The sequence below is a fragment of the Loxodonta africana genome, chromosome 3, assembly GCF_030014295.1.
Source record: "Loxodonta africana isolate mLoxAfr1 chromosome 3, mLoxAfr1.hap2, whole genome shotgun sequence".
In the NCBI taxonomy this organism is placed as follows: Eukaryota; Metazoa; Chordata; class Mammalia; order Proboscidea; family Elephantidae; genus Loxodonta; species Loxodonta africana.
The window spans coordinates 134,896,723-134,915,939 of NC_087344.1; the positions used below are offsets into that span (position 1 = coordinate 134,896,723).

Here is a 19,217-nt window from a genome sequence, read left to right on the forward strand (position 1 = left end):
TATTTCAAAAACCTGTATCTTAGGAGTAATTTGTCAGGGAAGAGGGTTTTTTTTTTTTTTTTAACTTTTTATGTCCTCATTTTTCTCTTCTCTTTCCAAAGTATATTTTTCATTAACCATAAAAATACGTGTGTGTGTGATATTAAAAAAAAAAAAAAACTACCATTGCTGTGAAATTGATTCCAACACAAGGCGAGCTCATGTGTTACAGAAAAGAACTGTGCTATATATAATCTTTGCAGAAAATCTCCAGGCCTTTCTTCCACTGAACAGCTGGGTGAGTTTGAACTGCCAACCTTTAGGTGAGTGGTCGAGTACAAACCATTTGTATCACCCAGGGACCTAGTGTAAAATATAAAATGCCCAATATTATAGTCCACAGATATAATGGAGGAATAGTGGAACGTGAATACCAAGAATCTGCCAGTGTAGCAAGCTCACTGAAGAGGAGATTGAAAGATCATTTGGGATCTGGGTCATGGACTCTACTCCACAATCATGTAGAGACTTTAAAGATCATTAGGCACGCTCAGAGCTGTGCTTGGGTTCCATCCATCCTATGGCAGCAGGAGAAGGAGAATAAACTGAGGATACTGGAGACAAAGATCATGTAAGAGGCTGTTACTACGGCTTAGAAGATATGTTACAGTCCTACCACTCTAGGCTTGTGTGGAAGCATTCCTGCCCCGGGCCATTAAGATATTCGGGCTCTTTTCCAGTTGATGTTCTGTACCCACTAATGCATTGTACTCATCTGCAAGGTCAAAGCTGCTGCCACATCTAGGATCCAAAGAATGGGAAGGAAAAGAGGGACCAGTGGAGTGCAGGCTCAAATTTATCTGGCCAAGACCCACAAGTGGGATATATACCCTTCTGTTCATATTCGATGTGCAAACTTAATCACACGGCCACACCTAGCTAAAAATATGATCTCCAACTGGGTTGCCAATAGGTCACCTCTAAAACATTTAAAGCTGAAAGTTCTATTGTAAATCAAAAAGTATATGCCAGATTTTTCCATGTCCTAGAATTAAACTTGGCAATTTCAAGAGTTAAACCCAAGCTGGGGTAAGTATAGCGGTCCTGTACTTCCTGAGCCACAGAGATTGATGTTGGAGGAATGGTGGGCACACCACCCAAGCCTGAATAAACAATATCATTCTTAGCTTACTGGATCCAAGAAGTTTCTCTCTCTCATTTGTTTTTGTGTTTGCTTTTGTTGATGAAGCTGTAAAGGTGTGAGAGAGTCTAGTGATGAAGAATCTAAGACTAGTTATTTCTTTTGGGCTCTAAAGCAATATTTTTAATATCACTTAGAAATGGAAGAAAACGATTTCGAGTCTTTCTTCCAGCATCAGCTTTCTTCTTATAATTGATTCAAGGAAAAGTATCTTTTAAAATTAGGTTCTATAAGTCTAAGTCACAAGCAAACAATAGTGGTAAAAGAAGAATTGTTAAAACGATTTCATAAACTGATAAGTTAATGAGGCTTATTCTCATTACCTGACATGAAGTTTCTCTTTTTTTTTTTTTTCTTTTCATTTTTTTTTTTATTATGTCAACCCTAGAAAAGATGGTCTAGCATCTTGTTTTAGAAAGTGTGCTTATTTGGCACCTAGTGTTCTCAGCTTTGGTGCCTAGTGTAAAGTCTCAAGCAGGAAAAGTGTCATTTTAACATCCTGTTTCACAAGCTGTGGTGAGAGACCACAAGGCTAAGGATATAACAGTCCTTCCAGGGAAGCACAAACTTATTTTCAGTTCATAAATCCATTGAGTGAAATTTTTCAGCTAAGAAAAATGTGGGTACGAAGGGATAATGGTTCTTTAGGGAAATTCTAGAATGAGAAAGAGTTGCCACCATGAGAAAACAGTAAAAATAACAGCAAAATTAAAAACACCTTGGGTATTACTGGATATAGAAAATACAGGTTTAAGAATAAGGATTCAAGACTACACAAAACAGAAGGCAATGTTGCTGTTGTTGTTAGCTGCCATTGAGTTGATTCAGAACCAGATTGCCAGACGTGGGTAGGTTCCAGCCACCAACCCTTAGGCTAGTAGTAGAGCACTTAACTATTTCGGCCGCCCTGGGACTCCTATAATGTAAAAAAAACCTTGCTTGGTGTGTTAGTATAATAATCACATTACCTACATCTGGTTGCCATGAGTCAGAGCTGACTTGACAGCAACAAGAACCCTCAAGCTGGAGAGAAGGTTACATCACTATAGGAAAATTTCAGCCTCAATTCAGTGATAGTTTATTTGGAACATGGGGCATACGGAGAAAACTGAAATTACAGGGGCTTTTAATTTGTAGGATAGCTATTTAAAAGAAAAAAGCACCTCCAGTAAGACCTGGACACTGGAATGCTAGTATTACATATTTATGAGGTTACAAAAGTGTCTCTCATGCCATTCTCTGAGAGACCCTGTTTGGTCCTCTGTGTCCCTCTTCACAAAAGTTCAGCCCATGGTGCCTACCTCCACTCATCCACCCTTAAATGAGGTAAAACTTAGCCTTGTGCTGTATTACTGATAGGCACTGTCTGGGCTACAGCCCTGACTCCTAGCCATTCTTCCTTCAGGAAGGCCCTTCATTGACTCAGGCTGCTCTGACGTCCCTGAGGAATAGGTTACAAATGAGCCCAGTGGAAAAAATCATCTCACCCTTCTTCAGGAGAGCTGATCTGGAAATTACCATAAGAGTCAGGTGCTTTGACCCTCTTCATAGCCATAGCATCTGGTCTGGTGTGATGAGAGACAAAAAGTATCCCCTTTACAAATTTTCAATAGTTCTCAGGGATGGGCCATTTGAAGTTGAGAAATTTTAAAATTTGTGACTTGGGTGTCAGATCTCTTTGTTAATCAGACAGTGCTCACTCTGAACCCTCTTCTGTTCCCATTTAAAAGGAAAAAAAGCAGTTACTGGCTTGATGTTTCTTGGCTGTCAGAACATTCACAAAATCCAAAGTCAAAAGACTTTAAGAGTTGGGGCCAGGGTTGGGAGTTTGTCCATAAACACTACACCAGAAGAGAAAGCAGGATCTAACACACAATATGAGCATCCACGTGCCTGTGTACTGATCCTTGTAAAGGGCTGACACAGTAAAAAAAAAAATAGTATAAGTTTCCTTCTGTGCCGTGGGTTCCTTGAAGCCTCTTGTATCTAGATAACTACCTCACCAGTGGTTACCTTCTCACTCACCTCTACTACCCTTTTAGGACGCTGGAGTCTAAAAACCACATTACAAATGTAGGAATAGAGTAGAACACTTAGTCCTGCAATGGGAAGTGACTCAGATGCCTGCCAACTAAACCCCATCCTCGTTTGTCTTTGTTCCTATATTTAGTAGAGTGTGAGGGAAATGGAAACTGCAGCCATAGCCTGACATGTACCTATTCTGTTTAGACAGAAAAAGATCAATCTGCGGGTTCTGGACCTTTTAGCCTGTTTTTAACTCTTTTTTTTCCCCCCCTCACGCTACCAGCTCCTCAATATAATCAGCTGATTTTTTCTCCCTGTTCTGTTCCCTCAGCCTATGCTCTTCAGTAACAGTGAAATGAGTTTAAGGGAAAGTTCAACTTGCTAGGGCAGCCAATCTCGAAGCAAAATGCGTGAACCTGGTGATACAGCTCTTAGCTATTTGGGTAACTCCTTTTCTGCGCTGGCTGATAGGACCATGGCATGACACAGACACCTCTCTCCCAAGGTATGCTTCTTCTCAATTCTTGGGGAAGAGCCTGGAGTGTGATTCTTCTTCCTTGATCACATACCAAATACAGAATGAGTTTACACCAAAAAAAAAAAAAAGGACTTGTATTGGAAAGAAGTTTTCTACCCCCGGAGGAAACAGGGGTTCAAGAACTAAGCTCATTTAAATAATGGAAAAGTAGTTGCAATTTCTCTTTCTGTAAAATGGAATTCCTGTTCAATGCTGTTTGGTACAAGTTCTCATCATTCTGCCTCAGGAGACTGGGAATTTGTGTGTACTAATTTTTTTTTAATATTTAAAATCTGGATTTGCATAAATATCTTGTTTTTCTTAGACTCTGATATTTTAGCTAAAGCTATCCTGGCCATGGTTCTAAAATGCTGCCTACTACATGTTGGCAGTAGAGCTTCCTGTAAAGCTTCAGTTCTCAATAGGAACAAAAATTAACTCCTCAATGTATATGTCTTAGTGATGAGGGCAACTTTCCCAGTCAGTAGGGAAGGGTTTTGCCTCTGTGCCAGGTTCTGACTTTTAGAGTAGCCACTGTTTGTTCTTCTTCAAGGAATGAGGCTGCGATTTTTAAAAAGGCAGAGACCTGCTCTTGGGTCAGTTCTCAGTGTGCCCTATGGAGAGCATTAGTGTAATAACCCAGTGTTAAATGTCATTAGAAACACTGTTATTGGCATATCCATTCCTAAACTGCACATGTTCCATGATTCTGTTATCCCCTCAACTCAATCATAGCTAGTAGGTATCCATACTCTTAAGCCAGCATAGGTTGACCTCCATCCCTTTGCTCTAGCCTTCTAACATTTTCGTGTTTATCTTAAATGATACTAACGAAAGAAGAGCAATATACTTTAGTCTAGAGATAATACTACGCTTATGATATAAGCAAGGTTACACCCAGGCTCACCAGCTAATAGGATACGTAATCAGCTACAATATGTAATGGGTTATCATTAACTGTATTAGAATGGCATTAACTGTTTGATATGCTGGCTAGGTCTAGTCCCCCCTATGGAATATTTTATTATTCAACATATATTCACTATTCCTGCCTTGCTCTTGTGGAAACGTTATATTTCCCCACTTTATTTAGTGTGTCGTTTCTAAGCAGAGTTTTAAAAAGACATTACAGGTTCCTAGTAGCTCCGTTGTGCCCCACCTGCACTCCACATGAGGACAGCAGGCCCCAGGCAGGACTTGCTTCTCAAGGTCAATCACAAATGAAAAGGACACGTGAAATAGACTTGAAGGTAACTAGTAGGCTGGAAGTAACTTCAGTGGCCAATTTGAGTTACGTGAGGAAGATATTAATATTTATTTTCATAAACCGTTCACATTTTGGGGGATTCTGTTATGTAGCATTATTGTGGTAAAACCTGACTAGGAAAACTTCCTGCCTCTCCCCCAAATACACGTGCAGGTTGCCTCACCAACGCAATGCTGCTAGGCAACTAGATTCTCGTTCCTATTTTCTAAAAACTACGGTTTTATGCCACATTAACCTGGTCATGAAAGCAGATTTTCCATTTCTTCTATTTGAACTTGATTACACTAATCCATTTGCAAATCTGCACTGCTTCAACACCTCACTGAAACCCTCACAAAGCTTGAGGTCACTCTGGTTCTGGGCACTCTCCAAAAACTGTTTCATCTCATAGCGGCAAGGGCCAAACTGCTGTTGCTGGTATGCTGGTTAGGCTCTCTGAGGCTCCTGGCAAGTGATGTCAGGCCTTGAGGGCTCAGCATTATTTACTCCACTGAAGCCTCCAGTGATGGCATGGCCCAGTGACAGAAGAGCCCACGATGACATGGGCAGTAGGGGTTGCCATCTGGGCCACCAAACCTGACTGCTGGGGTGCAACAGCAGATAAGCCAATAGCAGATGTCGGGGCTGACCTGGGCATGGCTCTCCTCTGATGAACCTGGCTGGCAGGAGGGCCCCTGTGGGAAGTGAGACTCTGGCTTCCAAGTGGCATAGTAACTAGGAGGTGGACCAGCTTCTAAATGTGAGAAATGCTGAGGAGAGAGTCTCCAATCTCAAAAAACTTGATAACAGGTTTTTAGTTACATGAAAAAAAAAAAAAAGCTGTGGATTCAATTCTTACAGACATTTAAGAACAAGCAGGTACAAAATAGTCATACAACTTGTTTGTAACCTATGGAGGTCTCTCCTCTGAAGCAACATACACTCCAAGGTGAAGGTGCTGAGGTTCTGTGCCTGGCCTTGAATTCAGGCCATATGTGAAATCCTCTGGGCAGTGAAGTTAAGCAGGGCAATGGTTCGCAGTCTGGAACCTGCACAACTGGCATAGGCCTCAGGCTTACCAAGAGTCTTGTTTTATAGTAGTATAAACCGAGAAGAACACGTTCTTTTGTGGTTATGGGGGGGGGAGGGAGGGAGGGTGGGAGAAGGTTATTTACTGATTAGTTAGTAGATAAGAACTACTTTAGGTAAAGGGAAGGACAATACTCAATACAGGGAAGGTCAGCTCAACTGGAGTGGACCAAAAGCAAAGAAGTTTCCGGGATAAACTGAATGCTTTGAAGGTCAGCGGAGCAAGGGTGGGGGTTTGGGGACTATGGCTTAAGGGGACTTATAGGTCAATTGGCAAAATAAATTCTATTAAGAAAACATTCTGCATCCCACTTTGAAGTGTGGCGTCTGGGGTCTTAAACGCCAACAGGGGCCATCTAAGATGCATCAATTGGTCTCAACTCACCTGGATCAAAGGAGAATGAAGAACACCAAGGTCACATGATAACTATGAGCCCAAGAGACAGAAAGGGCCACATGAACTAGAGACTTACACCATCCTGAGACCAGAAGAACTAGATGGTGCCCGGCCACAACCGATGACTGCCCTGACAGGGAGCACAACAGAGAACTCCTGAGGGAGCAGGAGAACAGTGGGATGCAGACCCCAAACTCTCATAAAAAGATCAGACTTAATGGTCTGACTGAGACTAGAAGAATCCCGGCGGTCATGGTCCCCAAACCTTCTGTTGGCCCAGGACAGGAACCATTCCTGAAGACAACTCATCAGACACGGAAGGGACTGGACAATGGGTTGGAGAGAGATACTGATGAAGAGTGAGCTACTTGTATCAGGTGGACACTTGAGACTGTGTTGGCATCTCCTGTCTGGAGGGGAGATGGAAGGGTAGAGAGGGTTAGAAACTGGCAAAACGGTCACAAAAGGAGAGACTGGAAGGAGAGAGTGAGCTGACTCATTATGGAGAGAGTAAATGAGAGTATGTAGTAAGGTGTATATAAGTTTATATGTGAGAGACTGACTTGATTTGTAAACTTTCACTTAAAGCAAAATAAAAATTATTTAAAAAAAATTTATAGTGAAATGATTAGCTGGAGTTTTTTTCTAACTAAATCAGGGACTTCTTTCTCTCTTTTTTTTTTAAATCAGGGACTTCAGCTCCTTGAAAACATGGACCCAAATGCTGATCCCTTAGCTAACACTGACAGGCAGATTCAGGAAGCAGTGAAATGTTACCATGAAACATATGAAGAAAAAAAGAAAAGGACCATATAGACAACTCTAACTAATTTTCTGAATAGAAACACTGTCTCCATTCCCAGGCATAATCCAGATGATCCAGAACCTTCTACAAGTGAAGTTATTACCACAACTGACAAAATGCCAATGCCGTCCAGTTCTTCTTCATCATTGGAGTAAATTTTTATTTGTGTATTTTCATGTATGTATGTATTAAAATATATCCATAAGTTTATATGTAATACTTCCAGCCCCCAAAGACAAAGACATGATTTATAAAGATACTGATAATAAAAAGCAATAATAGGTGGCAGGACCAAGATGGCTGACCAGGCAGAAGCTTACGCTGAACGCTCTTGCAATAAAGACTTGAAAAAACAAGTGAATCGATTACATACATGACAATCTACAAACCCTGACCATCAAACACAGAACTAAGGAATCAACCTGAGTGACAGGGGATTGAGAGACCATGCTGAAGCAGTGACGAGTTCCGGAGCCTGGCGCACTGCGCCCCAGTCCTGAGCCCTTGGTGCGGCACATTGGTGATAGTGCAACGGGGCCAATGGTGGCTTCCTGAGACAAGGCAAGCATGGGATGCAGCCCTAACTGCCTGGGACAACCTCAGCAGGGACCCAGACAGCACACACAGGCTACACACCAACCTGACTCACAGGGGAACGAGAGACCACGCAGAAGTGGCGACTAGTTCTGGAGCCTGGCGTATGCAGCACCCCAGCTCAGATCCCTTGGTGCTGGGCTTTGGAGCGAGTGCGGCAGGGCTGATGGTGGCTTCCTGAGACAAAGTAAGCACGGGACGCAGCTCTAACCCCCAGGGGAAATCGCCATGGGGACCCAGCCAGGGCACAGAAGCTACAAACCAATCTGAGTGACAGGGGGATGAGATGAGAGGCCACACAGAAAGAGTGCCCCAGCCCTAATCCCTTGGTGCTGGGCTTTGGAGCAAGTGCGGCGGGGCTGATGGTGGATTCCTGAAAGGCAAGCACAGGACACAGCCCTAACCCCTGGAGCAATCTCATGAGACCCCAACCAGCACACACAGGCTACACACCCCTCTGGAATCTCAGATAAAACATCCCTCACCATACAAGATAAGTGATTTTGTCTATTCTACCATGCTACTCTCTCCTCTCTCCTATCTGATCCCTCCCCTCCCTGCCCCAGTCGGCTTCATTAACATCCAAATTCCTTGGGCCAGACAGAGGGGTTTTTTCCTAACCCATTCTCCTGGCCTGGGAAAAGCAGCAATTAACAATCGGAGGAAAAATCCTTTCCTGACTTCCCTAAACTGGAAGATCGGAACAGAAGCAGCTCCATCCAGGCATGAGAGATCCACAGTCTTTGGCTTTCACCTCTACATGGAACCAGGTGGCTATTATAATGCAAAGGCAATTCTGTTAGAGGTCTGACTGTATTTGTTTCAGCAGAGCATTGGAGAGGCAGGTTTTGGAGGTCTGATACTTCTCTGCCTATTAAATAGAGCCCCCACTGACCCACAGCAGGAACTGAGGGCTGAGGCTCCATCCACACCACCCAGCCACCTCCTAAAGGGGTCCGAGGATAGTGATGTCTACCAGTCTTCAGAGATACAAGCATTAGGTGCCTAAGGTTCAGCTGCAGAGACCACCCACCAGAGTGCTCTAGAGAACAGAGATGCTACTTCCTCACTGGCACTTGGGGGAAGGCTGTCAGCACTCTGCCCTCCTCAGAGTGTGACCCCCTGAGGCTACTAGAAACTGGCGCATACAAACATCACCACTACTCCTCTAAGATAGTAGATGAGAGCCTAGACAACACTCTAGGTGACCCACTATCAGGACTCCTGAGCTGATTCTATTCAATAATACTGAGTGGACTCTTAGGTTCATATACCTGCTAACACCTCTAAACATCTGATAACAGGACATAAGTGATTCAAAGGCTCCAACAATCAAGTTAGAGCATTCTAGTAGTCCATCCTGGTGTACTGAAACAAAACAAAACAAGAAGATAAGGCATATTGAGCAAATATAAAATAAATCATTATAATAACTTATAGATGGCTCAGGGACAGCAGTCGATATCAAATCACATAAAGAAGCAGACCATGATTACTTCTACAAATCCCCAAATCAGAGGATGAAGACCTTTCCCAAGATGAAGATATATTCCTGGAATTGCCAGATGTAGAATGTGAAACACTAAGATACAGAACACTTCAAGACATCAGGGATGACATCAGAAATGAAATAAGGAAATATACAGAAAAAGCCAAGGAACACACAGATAAAACAGTTGAAGAAACCAAAAAGATTATTCAAGAACATAGTGAAAAATTTAATAAGCTGCAAGAATCCATAGAAAGACAGCATTCAGAAATTCAAAAGATTTAACAATAAAATTGCAGAATTAGACAACTCAATAGGAAGTCGGGGGAGCAGAATTGAGGAATTGAAATGCAGAATTGGGGAGATGGAGGATAAGGCAATTCGCACCAATATATTTGAAGAAAAATCAGATAAAAGAATTAAAAAAAATGAAGAAAACCTAAGAATCATGTGGGACTATATCAAGAAGAAGAACTTGCATGTGATTGGAATTCCAGAGCAGGGAGGAATAGCAGAAAATACACAGAGAATTGTTGAACATCTGTGGGCAGAAAACTTCCCTGACATCATGAAAGATGAAAAGATATCTATCCAAGATGCTCATTGAACCCCATACAAGGCAGATCCAAAAAGAAAATCACCAAGACATATTATCGTCAAACTTGCCAAAGCCAAAGATAAGGAGAAAATTTTAAAAGCAGCCAGGGATAAACAAAATGTCACCTACAAGGGAGAATCAATAAGAATAATTAGGACTACTCGGAAGAAACCATGCAGGCAAGAAGGCAGTGGGATGACATATATAGCACTGAAGAAGAAAAATTGCCAGCCAAGACTCATATATCCAGCAAAACTCTCAAATATGAAGGTGAAATTAAGTCATTTACAGATAAACGCAAGCTTAGAGAATTTGCAAAAACCAAACCAAAGCTACAAGAATTACTAAAGGAAATTCTTTGGTCAGAAAATCAACAATATCAGATATCAACACAGCACAAGGAAACAGAACAGAACATCCTGATATCAACTCAAATAGGGAAATCACAAAAACGAAATAAAAAAAAAAGAGCTCAGGACAAGGAATCATTGACATCATTATGTAAAAGATGACGATAATCAATAAAGAGGGACTAACTAAACGAGGCATAGATCTTCCATATGGAGAGGAAATCAAGGCAATATAGGGAGATACAAGTGAAGATTTTAATTAGAAAATTAGGGGTAAATACTAAGGTAACCACAATGAGGAAAAGCAACTCCATACTTCAAAATAAAAACCAAGATAAACACAAGGACTCAACAAAAATAAATTCAACTGCAATGAAAAAGCGGAACACACAAATTACAAAAAAAAAAAAAAAACCTCAGCACAAAAAAGTAATTGGAAAAATGAAATTGTCAACAACACACAAAAAAAGACATCAAAATGATGGCACTAAACTCATACCTATCTATAATTACACTGACTATAAATGAACCAAATGCACCAATAAAGAGACACAGAATGGCAGATTGGATAAAAAAACGTAATACAGCTATATGCTGCCTACAAGAAACACACCATAGAATTAGAGATATAAACAAATTAAAATTCAAAGGAATGAAAAAAATATATCAAACAAACAACAATCAAAAAAGAGAAGGAGTGGCAATGTTAATTTCCAACAAAATAGACTTTAAAGTCAATTCCACCACAAAGGATAAGGAAGGACAGTATATAATTATTAAAGAGACAATTTACCAGGAAGATATAACCATATTAAATATTTATGCACCCAATGACAGGGCTGCAAGATACAAAAAACAAAGTCTAACAGCATTGAAAAGTCAGATAGACACCTCCACAATTATAGTAGGAGACTTCAACACACCACTCTCGGTGAAGGACAGGACATGCAGTAAGAAGCTCAATAAAGTCATGGAAGATCTAATTGTCACAATCAATGAACTTGACCTCGTAGACATATACAGAACACTCCACCCAACAGCTGCAAAGTATGCTTTCTTTTCTAGTGCACATGGAACATTCACTAGAATAGACCACATATTAGGTCATAAAGCAAGCCTTTGCAGAATCCAGAACATCGAACTATTACAAGGTATCTTCTCAGGCCATAAGGCCATAAAAGTGCAAATCAATAACAGAAAAACCGTGGAAAAGAAATCAAATACTTGGAAACTGAACAATACCCTCCTCAAAAAAGACTGGGTTATAGAAGACATTAAGGAGGGAATAAAGAAATTCAGAGAATCCAGTGAGAATGAAAACACTTCCTATCAGAACCTTTGGGACACAGCGAAAGCAGTGCTCAGAGGTCAATTTATGTAAAAAAAATGCACACATTCTAAAAGAAGAAAGGGCCAAAATCAAAGAACTGTCCTTTCAACTTGAACAAACAAAGAGCAACAAAAGAAACTGTCAGGCACCAGAAGAAAAAAAAAAAAATTAGAGCTGAACTAAATGAATTAGAGAACAGAAAAACAATTGAAAGAATTAACAAGGCCAAAAGCTGGTACTTTGAAAAAAATAACAAAATTGATAAACCATTTGCCAGACTGACTAAAGAAATACAGGAAACAACCCAAATAAGAAATGAGATGGCCCATATCACAACAGACCCAAAAGAAATTAAAAGAATCATTTCAGATTACTGCAAAAAACTGTACTCTAACAGATTTCAAAACCTGGAAGAAATGGATGAATTCCTAGAAACACACTACCTACCTAAACTAACACAAATAGAAGTAGAAAAACTAAATAGGCACATAACAAAAATAGAGATTGAAAAGGTAATCAAAAAACTTCCAGCAAAAAAAAAAAGCCCAGGCCCTGATGGCTTCACTGCAGAGTTCTACCAAACTTTCAGAGAAGAGTTAAACACCACTACTAAAAGGTATTTCAAAGCATAGAAAAAGATGGAATACTCCCAAACTCATTCTATGAAGGCAGCATATCCCTGATACCAAAAACAGGTAAAGACACCACAAAAAAAAGAAAATTACAGACCTATGTCCTCATGAACTTAGATGCAAAAATCCTCAACAAAATTCTAGCCAATAGAATTCAACAACATATCAAAAAAACAATTCACCAAGACCAAGTGGGATTTATACCAGGAATGCAGGGATGGTTCAACATTAGAAAAACAATTAATGTAATCCACCATATAAATAAAACAAAAGACAAGAGCCACATGATATTATCAATTGATGCTGAAAAGGCATTTGACAAAGTACAACACCCATTCATGGTAAAAATTCTCCGCAAAATATGAATAGAAGGAAAATTCCTGAACATAATACAGGGCATTTATACAAACCAACAGCCAACATCATCCTAAATGGGGACATTCTGAAAGCATTCCTCTTGAGAATGGGACCCAGACAAGGATGCCCCTTATCACCACTCTTATTCAACATTGTGCTGGAAGTTCTAGCCAGAGCAATTAGGCTAGACAAAGAAATAAAGGGCATCCAGATAGGTAAGGAAGAAGTAAAAGTATCTCTATTTGCAGATGACATGATCTTATACACAGAAAACCCTAAAGAATCCTCAAGAAAACTACTGAAACGAATATTCAGCAGAGTATTGATATAAGATAAACATACAAAAATCAGTTGGATTCCTCTATACCAACAAAAAGAACATTGAAGAGGAAATCACCAAATCAATACCATTTACAGGAGCCCCCAAGAAGATAAAATACTTAGGAATAAATCTAACCAGAGATGTAAAAGACCTATACAAAGTAAACCACAAGGCACTACTGCAAGACACCAAAAGAGACCTAGATAAGTGGAAAAACATGCCTTGCTCATGGATAGGAAGACATAACATTATAAAAGTGTCTATTCTACCAAAAGCCATATATACACACAATGCAATTCCAATTCAAATTCCAACTACATTTTTTAATGAATTGGAGAAAAAAATCACCAACTTCATATGGAAGGGAAAGAGGCCTCGGAGAAGAAAAGCATTACTCAAAAAGAAGAACAAAGTGGGAGGCCTCACTCTACCTGATTTTAGAAGCTATTATACAGCCACAGTAGTCAGAACAACCTGGTACTGGTACAACAACAGATACATAGAACAATGGAACGGAATTGAGAATCCAGACATGAATCCTGCACATACAGGAAGCTGGTATTTTACAAAGGCCCAATCTCACTTAAATGGGGAAAAGATAGTCTTTTTAAGAAATGGTGCTGGCATAACTAGATATCCATCTGCAAAAAAATGAAACAAGACCCATACCTCACACCTTGCACTAAAACTAACTCAAAATGGGTCAAAGACCTAAATATAAAGTCTAAAACGATCAAGATCATGGAACAAAAATTAGGGACAATGCTGTTGTTCTCGTTGTTAGGTGCCATCGAGTCAGTTCCGACTCATAGCGACCCTATGCACAATAGAACTTAACACTGCCCAGTCCTGTGTCATCCTTACAATCATTGTGATGCTTGAGCTCATTGTTGCAGCCACTGTGTCAATCCACCTCGTTGAGGGTCTTCCTCTTTTCCACTGACCCTGTACTCTGCCAAGCAGGATGTCCTTCTCCAGGGACTCATCCCTCCTGACAACATGTCCAAAGTATGTAAGACGCTATCTCGCCATCTTTGCCTCTAAGGAGCATTCTGGCCACACTTCTTCCAAGACAGATTTGTTCTTTCTTTTGGCAGTCCATGGTATATTCAATATTCTTTGCTAACACCACAATTCAAAGGCGTCAACTCTTCTTTGGTCTTCCTTATTCATTGTCCAGCTTTCACATGCATATGATGTGATCGAAAATACCATGGCTTGGGTCAGACGCACCTTAGTCTTCAGGGTGACATCTTTGCTCTTCAACACTTTAAAGAGGTCCTTTGCAGCAGATTTGCCCAATGCAATGCGTCTTTTGATTTCTTGACTGCTGATTCCATGGCTGTTGATTGTGGATCCAAGTAAAATGAACTCCTTGACAACTTCAATCTTTTCTCCGTTTATCACGATGTTGCTCATTGGTCCAGTTGTGAGGATTTTTGTTTTCTTTATGTTGAGGTGCAGTCCATACTGAAGGCTGTGGTCTTTGATCTTCATTAGTAAGTGCTTCAGGTCCTCTTCACTTTCAGCAAACAAGGTTGCGTCTCCTGCATAATGCAGGTTGTTAATGAGTCTTCCTCCAATCCTGATGCCCTGTTCTTCTTCATATAGTCCAGCTTCTCGGATTATTTGCTCAGCATATAGATTGAATAGGTATGGTGAAAGAATACAACCCTGGCACACACCTTTTCCGACTCTAAACCAATCAGTATCCCCTTGTTCTGTCCAAGCAACTGCCTCTTGATCTATGTAAAGGTTCCTCATGAGCACAATTAAGTGTTCGGGAATTCCCATTCTTCGCAGTGTTATCCATAGTTTGTTATGATCCACACAGTCGAATGCCTTTGCATAGTCAATAAAACACAGGTAAACATCCTTCTGGTATTCTCTGCTTTCAGCCAGGATCCATCTGACGTCAGCAATGATATCCCTGGTTCCACGTCCTCTTCTGAATCTGGCCTGAATTTCTGGCAGTTCTCTGTCGTTATACTGCTGTAGCTGTTTTTGAATGATCTTCAGGAAAATTTTGGTTGCATATGATATTAATGATATTGTTCTATAATTTCCACATTCAGTTGCATCACCTTTCTTGGGAATAGGCATAAATATGGATCTCTTCCAGTCAGTTGGCCAGGAAGCTGTCTCCCATATTTCTTGGCATAGACAAGTGAGCACCTCCAGCGCTGGATCTGTTTGTTGAAATATCTCAGTTGAGATTCCATCAATTCCTGGAGCCTTGTTTTTCGCCAGTGCCTTCAGAGCAACTTGGATTTCTTCCTTCAGTACCATCGGTTCGTGATCATATGCCGCCTCTCGAAATGGTTGAACATCGACTAATTCTTTTTGGTATAATGACTCTGTGTATTCCTTCCATCTTCTTTTGATGCTCTCTGCATCATTTAATATTTTCCCCATGGAATCCTTCACTATTGCAACTCGAGGCTTGAATTTTTTCTTCAGTTCTCTCAGCTTGAGAAATGCCAGGTGTGTTCTTCCCTTTTGGTTTTCCATCTCCAGCTCTTTGCACATGTCATTATAATACTTTACTTTGTCTTCTCGAGAGGCCCTTTGAAATCTTCTGTTCAGTTCTTTTACTTCATCAATTCTTCCTTTTGCTTTAGCTGCTCGACACTCAAGAGCAAGTTTCAGAGTCTCCTCTGACATCCATCTTGGTCTTTTTTTCTTTTCTGTCTTTTCAGTGACCTCTTGCTTTCTTCATGGATGATGTCCTTGATGTCATTCCACAACTCATCTGGTTCTTCTCTTTTGTTTTATTTATATGATGGATTATGTATTAATTGTTTTCCTGATGTTGAACCATCCCTGCATACCTGGTATGAATTCCACTAGATCATGGTGAGTTTTTTTTTTTTTCATTTTGTTATGTTCTTGAATTCTACTGGCTAGAATTTTGTTGAGGATTTTTGCATCTAAGTTCATGGGGGATATATGTCTATAATTTTCTTTTTTTGTGGTGTCTTTATCTGGTTTTGGTATCAGGGATATGCTGGATTCATAGAATGAGTTTGAGAGTATTCCGTCCTTTTCTATGCTCTGAAATACCTTTAGTAGTAGTGGCATTAACTCGCCTGTGAAAGTCTGGTACAACTCTGCAGTGAAGCCATCCAGGCCAGGGCTTTTTTTTGTTGAGAGTTTTTTGGTTACCTTTTCAATGTCTTCTTTTCTTATGGGTTTGTTTAGTTGTTCTACCTCTGTTTGTGTTAGTTTAGGTAGGTAGTGTGTTTCTAGGAATTCAGCCATTTCTTCTAGGTTTTCAAATTTGTTAGAGTACAATTTTTTGTAGTAATCTGAAATGATTCTTTTAATTTCAGTTGGGTCTGTTGTAATATCATCCATCTGATTTCTTATTTGGGTTATTTCCTTCCTTTCCTGTTTTTATTTTGTCAGTTTCGCCAATGGTTTATCAATTTTTTTGATTTTTTCAAAGAACCAGGTTTTAGTCTTCTTAATTCTTTGAGTTGTTTTTCTGTTTTCTATTTCATTTAATTCTGCTCTAATTTTTATTATTTGCTTTCTTCTGGTGTCTGAGGGTTTCTTTAGTTGCTCTATTTGTTCAAGTTGTAGGGATAATTTTTTGATTTGGCCCTTTCTTCTTTTTGAATGTGTGCGTTTATTAATATAAATTGACCTCTGAGCACTGCATTTGCTGTGTCCCAAAGGTTCTGATAGGTAGTGTTTTCATTCTCATCGGATTCTATGGATTTCTTTAGTCCATCCTTCATGTTTTCTGTAACCCAGTTGTTTTTGAACAGGGTATTGTTCCATTTCCAAGTGTTGGTTTCTTTTCCCTGCTTTTTCTGCTATTGCTATCTACCTTTGTGGACTTATCGTCAGCGAAGATGTTTTGTAATATTTCGATGTTTTGGATTCTGCTAATGCTTGCTTTATGACCTAATATGTGGTCTATTCTAGAGAATGTTTCATGTGCACTGGAAAAGGAAGTATACTTGGCTGCTGTTGGGGGACGTATTCTGTATATATATATGAGGTCAAGTTGGTTGATTGTGGCGTTTAGATCTTCCGTGTCCTTATTGAGCTTCTTTTTGGATGTTCTTTCCTTCACCGAAAGTGGTGTGAAGTCTCCTACTGTAATTGTGGAGCTGTCTGTCTCACTTTTCAATGCTGTTAGAGTTTGTTTTATGTATCTTGCAGCCCTGTCACTGGGTGCATAAATATTTAATACAGTGATAGCCTCCTGATATATTGTCCCTTTAATCATTATATAGTGTCCTTCCTTATCCTTTGTGGTGGATTTAGCTTTAAAATCTATTTTGTCAGAAATTAATATTGCCACTCCTGCTCTTTTTTGATTGTTGTTTGCTTGGTATATTTTCTTCCATCCTTTGAGTTTTAGTTTGTTTGTGTCTCTAAGTCTAAGATGTGTCTCTTTTATGCAGCATATAGATGGATCATGTTTTCTTATCCATTCTGCCACTTTCTGCCTCTTTATTGGTGCATTTAGTCCATTTACATTCAGCGTAATTATGGATAGATAGTGCTGTCATTTGGATGTCTTTTTTGTGTGTTATTGGTAGTTTCTTTATTCCACTTAATTTTTTGCACTGAGTAGTTTATCTTCATATGTTGTCTTTTCCTCTTATACGTTGTCATTGATTTTGTTTCTGCTGAGTCTCTATTTCTTTCTTGTATTTTATTTTGATGAGTAGAATTGTTAGTCTCCTTTGTGGTTACCTTAATATTTACCCTATTTTTCTAAATTTAAACCTTTTATTTCTTTGTATTGCCTTATCTTCCTCTCCATATGAAAGATCTGTGACTACATTTCTGAATCCCTCTTTATTGTTTTAATGTTGTCTTCTTTTACGTAATGACATTGCTGTTTCCCTGTTTTGAGCATTTTTATCTTGATTTATTGTTGTGATTTTGCTAACCGGGTTGACATCTGATTGTTCTGTCCAGGAGTCTAGTCTTGGGTTGATATCTGGTATTAATTTTCTAACCAAAGAACTCCCTTTAGTATTTCTTGTAGTTTTAGTTTGATTTTTACAAATTTCCTAAACTCTGTTTGTCTTGAAATGTCCTAATTTCACCTTCAAATTTGAGAGACAGTTTTGCTAGATATATGATTCTCGGTTGGCAATTTTTTTCTTCATTGCTTTATATAAGTCATCCCATTGTCTTCTTGCCTGCATGGTTTCTGCAAAATAGTCCGAGCTTGTTCTTATTCACTCTCCTTTGTAGGTGACTTTTATCCCTAGCAGCTCTTAAAATTCTCTGTTTATCTTTGGTTTTGGAAAGTTTGATTATAATATGTCTTGGTGATTTTCTTTTAAGATCTACCTTACGTGGAGTTCGATGAGCATCTTGGATTGATATCTTCTCATCTTTCATGATATCAGAGAATTTTTCTGCCAACAAGTCTTCAACAATTCTCTCTGTGTGTTCTGTTACCCCTCCCTGTTCAATCACTTGTAGGTTGTTTCTCTTGATAGAGTCCCACATGGTTCTTAGGGTTTCTTCATTTTTTTAAATTATTTTAGCTGATTTTTCTTCAAATATATTAGTGCCATGTGCTTTATCCTCAGTCTCACCAATTCTGCCTTCCACTTGCTCAATTCTGCTCCTCTTACTTTCTATTGAGTTGTCTACTTCTGTAATTTTATTACTAATCTTCTGAATTTCTGATTGCTGTCTCTCTAGGTATTCTTGCAGCTTATTAAATTTTTTATTATGTTCTTGAAGAACCTTTTTAATTTCTTCAATTGTTTTATCTGTGTGTTCCTTGGCTTGTTCTACGTATTGCCTGATCTCCTTCCTTATGTCTTAAAGAATTCTGTATATTAATCTTTTGAATTCTGCACCTGGTAGTTCCAGGAAGACACCTTCATCCAGAAGATCCTTTGATTCTCTGTTTTGAGAGCTTGTTGAAGCGATCATAATCTATTTCTTTATGTGGTTTGATATTGACTATTGTCTCTGAGACATCTATAAGTTATTGTATTAGTTTATTTTCTGTTTGCTTACTGTATCCTAGTTTCTTTGTTTTGTTTTGATATTCCCAGATGGGTTGCTTGAGTGAGCTAGCTTGATTATTTTCACCTTTTGGGCTCTGATGTCCTGTCACCAGAAGACTAGAGCTGTTATCAGGTATATGAGCTTATGAGTCCATTCTCTTTTCCTGTGTGGATTCAGCTCAGCTGTCCAGGTAGTGTGGTACAGACTCTGTCCTACAGTCTTAGAGGGGTTGGGATGTTTGATATAGGTACCAGTATCTGGTTGCAGCAGGGGGTCACGTTCTGAAAAA

The 19,217-nt window shown here is 39.5% G+C and overlaps 1 pseudogene; it reads right to left on the reverse strand.

The window, feature by feature from the left end:
- Nucleotides 1-3,931: 3,931 nt before the first annotated feature.
- On the reverse strand, nucleotides 3,932-5,712 carry LOC135230746 (coiled-coil-helix-coiled-coil-helix domain-containing protein 2-like; annotated as a pseudogene).
- Nucleotides 5,713-19,217: the final 13,505 nt, after the last annotated feature.